Source organism: Pseudophryne corroboree, chromosome 1 (genome assembly GCF_028390025.1).
Source record: "Pseudophryne corroboree isolate aPseCor3 chromosome 1, aPseCor3.hap2, whole genome shotgun sequence".
Lineage (NCBI taxonomy): Eukaryota > Metazoa > Chordata > Amphibia > Anura > Myobatrachidae > Pseudophryne > Pseudophryne corroboree.
Window position 1 is genome coordinate 914855745 of NC_086444.1, and position 5518 is coordinate 914861262.

Below are 5518 nucleotides of genomic sequence, written 5' to 3' on the forward strand. Positions count from 1 at the left end.
CAGTACCAACAACACCACCACCACCACCACCACCACCTGCTGCGCTGCCAGGTATTGTGTAACGAGAATTCTGGTGTGACTGTCATCGTTACACTACTGTACATGTGTCCTGGATACTGTACAGTACATGTTTCCAATTGACAGCTTCACTTACAGTACTGTTATTTTTTTTCCCACAGTACCAACAACACCACCACCACCACCACCACCACCACCACCTGCTGCGCTGCCAGGTATTGTGTAACGAGAATTCTGGTGTGACTGTCATCGTTACACTACTGTACATGTGTCCTGGATACTGTACAGTACATGTTTCCAATTGACAGCTTCACTTACAGTACTGTTATTTTTTTTCCCACAGTACCAACAACACCACCACCACCACCACCACCACCACCACCTGCTGCGCTGCCAGGTATTGTGTAACGAGAATTCTGGTGTGACTGTCATCGTTACACTACTGTACATGTGTCCTGGATACTGTACAGTACATGTTTCCAATTGACAGCTTCACTTACAGTACTGTTATTTTTTTTCCCACAGTACCAACAACACCACCACCACCACCACCACCACCACCACCTGCTGCGCTGCCAGGTATTGTGTAACGAGAATTCTGGTGTGACTGTCATCGTTACACTACTGTACATGTGTCCTGGATACTGTACAGTACATGTTTCCAATTGACAGCTTCACTTACAGTACTGTTATTTTTTTTCCCACAGTACCAACAACACCACCACCACCACCACCACCACCACCACCTGCTGCGCTGCCAGGTATTGTGTAACGAGAATTCTGGTGTGACTGTCATCGTTGTTACACTACTGTACATGTGTCCTGGATACTGTACAGTACATGTTTCCAATTGACAGCTTCACTTACAGTACTGTTATTTTTTTTCCCACAGTACCAACAACACCACCACCACCACCACCACCACCTGCTGCGCTGCCAGGTATTGTGTAACGAGAATTCTGGTGCTACTGTCATCGTTGTTACACTACTGTACATGTGTCCTGGATACTGTACAGTACATGTTTCCAATTGACAGCTTCACTTACAGCACTGTTGTTTTTTCTCACAGTACCACCACCACCACCACCACCAACACCGTCTGACCAGCAGAGCTCTGGAAGTGGTAATCATTATTTTTGTTACAGACACACTAGTTTCCTACAGTATTACTGTAATTTTTTTATTTTACAATACTTGTTATCTTGTACACACAGACCGCCTCGTTATTGATACCGAGGAGGAGGAGGAGGAAATGGGGGAGCCTTCAGGCCAGCCTGGTAAGAATTGTAATCTACTGTACAGTACTCTACATTCTGCATTCATTGATTTATTAACAGTACCAATGGCTTGGGTTTGCGTGACCAGTGGTCAGGATTCCAGCAGTCAAGTGACCGACAGCGGTATCCTGATTGCAGAAATCCCATTGACTTTTCTTTTTGTTTTTTTTATATTCAACACAGATGTCACTTACCTGTACGTGGACTCTGAGCCGGAGGAGTATAGTAAGTACAGTAGGATTTTCTCAAGCCCATTCTTAAAAGTATTGACCAAGTCCACTTTTATTACTTTTCAGGCAGGGAATTCCAAACATGTACTGTACAGTATTTCCCTCACTGTGAAGACCCCTTTTCGCCTCTGTGTGCGAAATCGCCTCTCCTCCAACACGAGTTAAATACAGGCACAGTACAGTACTGTATGTCCCCTACCACTGGACAGTCATTCTGCTCCTACTGTATTATGAATATATCTCTGCCTCCTGTAGCACTGTACTACTGTGCAATTTTGTAGTAACTGTACTCTACTGTATTTTGTTTATAATATTTTTTTATTTTCCACTCAGTAATTATTGACAGTGATGAGGAAGGGGAGAAAAAGCCCTCTCCCCAACTTGGTAAGTAAACTAAAGTATTGTACTGTACTGTACATTGTGTTAAACCAATGGGTTGGGTTTGCATGACCAGCAGGGTGATCCTGATGCATCCTGATTGCAGCAATCCCAACAGGGTGAGGTACGGTATCCTAACCCTCCTCCACTACCCCCTGATTCTGGCCTCGACATTCTCGTCTCTGTGTGCGAAATCTACTCTCCTCCTCCAATTCCTGACTGAATTTTTGCTTTACTGTATTCAACACAGAATACAAAAGTATATTTCATGGAATTTTTGCTTTCACAGGCCCTACACTGTCACAGGCGGTGGCGGAGGACTCTATGTCCATCACCTCACTGCACCCATTAAGTAAGTCCAGTCCGGTACATCTTGCCTCTGTAGAGCCAGTTTGAGCAAGGAGAGATTGATTGCTTCTTTTTTTGGTGGGGGCCCAAACCAACCAGTCATTTCAGCCACAGTCGTGTGGCAGACCCTGTTTATATAACATAAGGGTGGTTGGGAGGGCCCAATCACAATTCCATCTTGCACCTCTTTTTTTATTTATTTATCTTTGCATCATGTGATGTTTGGGGAAAATTGTTATAAGTGACATCCTGTCTGCCACTGCACTGCCACTCCTAAATGGGCCAGGTGTTTGTGCCGGCCACTTGGGTCGCTTAGCTTAGTCATCCAGTGACCTCGGTGAAAATTTTAGGACTACAAATAATATTGTGAGGTGTTCAGAATAGACTGGAAATGAGTGGAAATTATGGTCATTGAGGTTAATAACACTATACAGTAGGATCAAAAATACCCCCAAATTCTACGATTTAAGCTGTTTTTGAGAGGTTTTTGAAAAAAAGCACCAGGATCCAAAACAAGTCCGAATCCAAAAGCAAACACAATAGGACACGAGGATGTGCACGGAGACTGGAGGGGGGCGAGGTTCAGGGGGAATTTTAAGAAAAATTACTTCACAGAAAGTGCAGTGGACAAGTGGAATAGCCTCCCATCAGAGGTGATAGAGCCTAAAACAGTAGAGCTACAGTATTTAAACATGCATGGAAGAGACATACATAAGGATATCCTTACAAAGAAATAAGGATCAAATAAGGTTTGATGTAAAAAAAAGGTTAAAAAAAAGAGGCAGATTAGATGGCCAAAGTGGTTCTTACAGTATTTGTCATCAAATTCTATGTTTCTGTATGCAGACCCTCCAACATGACCCGCCGCACTGCTCTGTTTCTAGACTTCCCTCTTAATTTATGATTTCCATCACCTGTGTTGAACTAGTTATATGATAAGAAAGCTGTTTCTTCACAGGTGATGGCAATAATAAATTAAGAGGGAAGTCCAGAACCAGAGCATTTTGTACCTAGTGGGGCGGGTCATGTTGGAGGGTATGTGTATTTCCTGGAATGAACCTTTTTTTTTTCACATTAATGTTTTTTTTCACAGGCCCTACACTGGAACAGGCCATGGAGGAGGAGGAGGATGATGATGATGATGATGCTGCTGCATTTAGTGGTAAGAATTATTACTGACATTGATCTGATGCCATCAGAGTAGCACTTTTCATCAGATTTTTCTGGCAAATGCGTAGAAATCGGATGAAAATTGTTTTTGTTTGAACTGGTGATATTGCCCATACAGCAGCAACCGATCACATCCCACATTAACATTTACAGTATCTAGTTACACTTACAGACGATAATACAGTACAGTAGGTAATATTTGATTGGTTGCTACTGTATGGACAACATCCTGTTCTAAAAAAAACACCCATCTTACTCAATTTCTCTCTCTCTCTCTCTCTCTCTCTCTCTCTCTCTCTCTCTCTCACCCCTTGTCACTGTCTCTCCATTCATCTCTCTAGATACTGTCAGTGATGAATTTCCCATTAGGCACGAGAGGCACGTACTGTACCTAGTGGCGGCATCTGTTTGGGGGCCTCAGTTGGATGCTTACAGTATGCTAATACTGTCATCCCAAAAATTACCACTACAGTAACTGCTAAATATTTTAAGTGTACTGTACAATATGCACATACAGTACTGTACAGTATACATAATTCAAAAGAAAAAAGAGTTGCTACCTTATTCTAGTCATAATCACCGGCATACGGGTCACTCACAAATTTTCTGATGGTCTCGGTGGGGTCCCTTGGAATCACCATGCCTGTCACAAGCATACCTTTTTTTACCCACCTGACACTGGGCCTGGACACTAGTGTACTATTACTATACTTTTTACTGTATACTGTATCTTATAATATTCTTCTCTTTTACCCACAGACGACGAGCCAGAATACATTTTTGGTAAATATACTGTACAGTAGCAATAGTTGGTACTGTAATTACAGTATTTTTTTTCTCCAACATTATTTTAAGTCAAACTGATATGACTAACTGTATTTTATCTTTTTACAGTCCGTCGCCAACCAGTGGAGGAGACACCTGGTAATAAAATATAAATACATAATGCACTGTACTGTATTCTAACTTACTGTAACATGTATAACACTGAGCTGATCATCTTCACACCCTCTGACATAACCTTACAGTACATACTGTACTTTCTCTCTTTTTTCACCCTCTTCACTCCACAAATGCATGCTGCCTTTCCTGACTACTGATATAATAGTGTGCAGAGCGTAGCGAGGCACCGTGCCCACCGCATGGCGAGCGAAGCAAGCATAACGAGAATAAGAGACACTATTGCATGATATGTTGTGAATAAAGTTGCAGTACTGTGTGGCGTCATTTCAGATTGGGGAATTACTGTGTGTCCATGCCCCTTCCCAGCAAGAACATGCACCGTTTTGGGATGCACACCGAATGTGCACACTGTTGCTATTTTAAACATACAGTACTGTAGGTTGGAGGAGCACCAAAATGAGGACTGCTATGGTTGAGGGGTGATGGTGCTGGGAAAGGGGTACAGGATCAGAGGCGGAAATAGCGTCTGTGCAAGGGGGCAGCATCCAAAAACTTGACTAGGGAATCATAATATTTATGGCTGGCTCTGAGTACAGTCCACTATTATTGATAGTACTCCCTACAACACCACCTACAGTACTGTAACCCTCTTTTTTCTGAAGCGGTCATGAAATGTCATGACTGCTAATACATACAGTAAATGTCTACAGTATTTGTACTGTGGTGTTTTATTCCTTTGACAATTTGTTTATGACCTATTGAAGCTAAACTCTTGTACAGTACTTTATATTTTGAATACCAGCAATACAGTATAATACTGTACCTACAGTATACAGTAATAATTGTATAGTATTTGAATGTGACTAAATGTTTTTTTTTCTCCAATATAGTGCCAATGATTTATGGGGGCCCCAGACAGGGGCAAGATAGGTGGGCTGGCCCAGAAGCGGGCAGGCAGCAGCCCACTTATACAAGAGGTAAACTAAAGCAATGTTTAAATTACCTCGACAGCATACAGTAGTGTTTGATTTACTGTACTGACAATACAGTACTGTACATTGTAAATAACAAGATTGTCTAATATAGAGTAAAGTACTGTATTGCCATTACTACACTGTAAAGTATTCAGTATTTGTTTTGTAATACTGTCCTTTTTTTCCCACAGAACAGTTGCAGCGTGCCGTTCTGCTCCTG

The 5518-nt window shown here is 42.1% G+C and overlaps 1 long non-coding RNA gene across 1 annotated transcript; it reads left to right on the forward strand.

Annotated features, from left to right (window-relative positions):
* Positions 1-1084: 1084 nt before the first annotated feature.
* LOC134967032 (uncharacterized) lies at positions 1085-1638 on the forward strand. The gene is made up of 3 exons (XR_010188772.1): positions 1085-1141; positions 1233-1295; positions 1479-1638. It is a non-coding gene; the product is annotated as an uncharacterized LOC134967032 (long non-coding RNA).
* The last annotated feature ends 3880 nt before the right edge of the window (positions 1639-5518 follow it).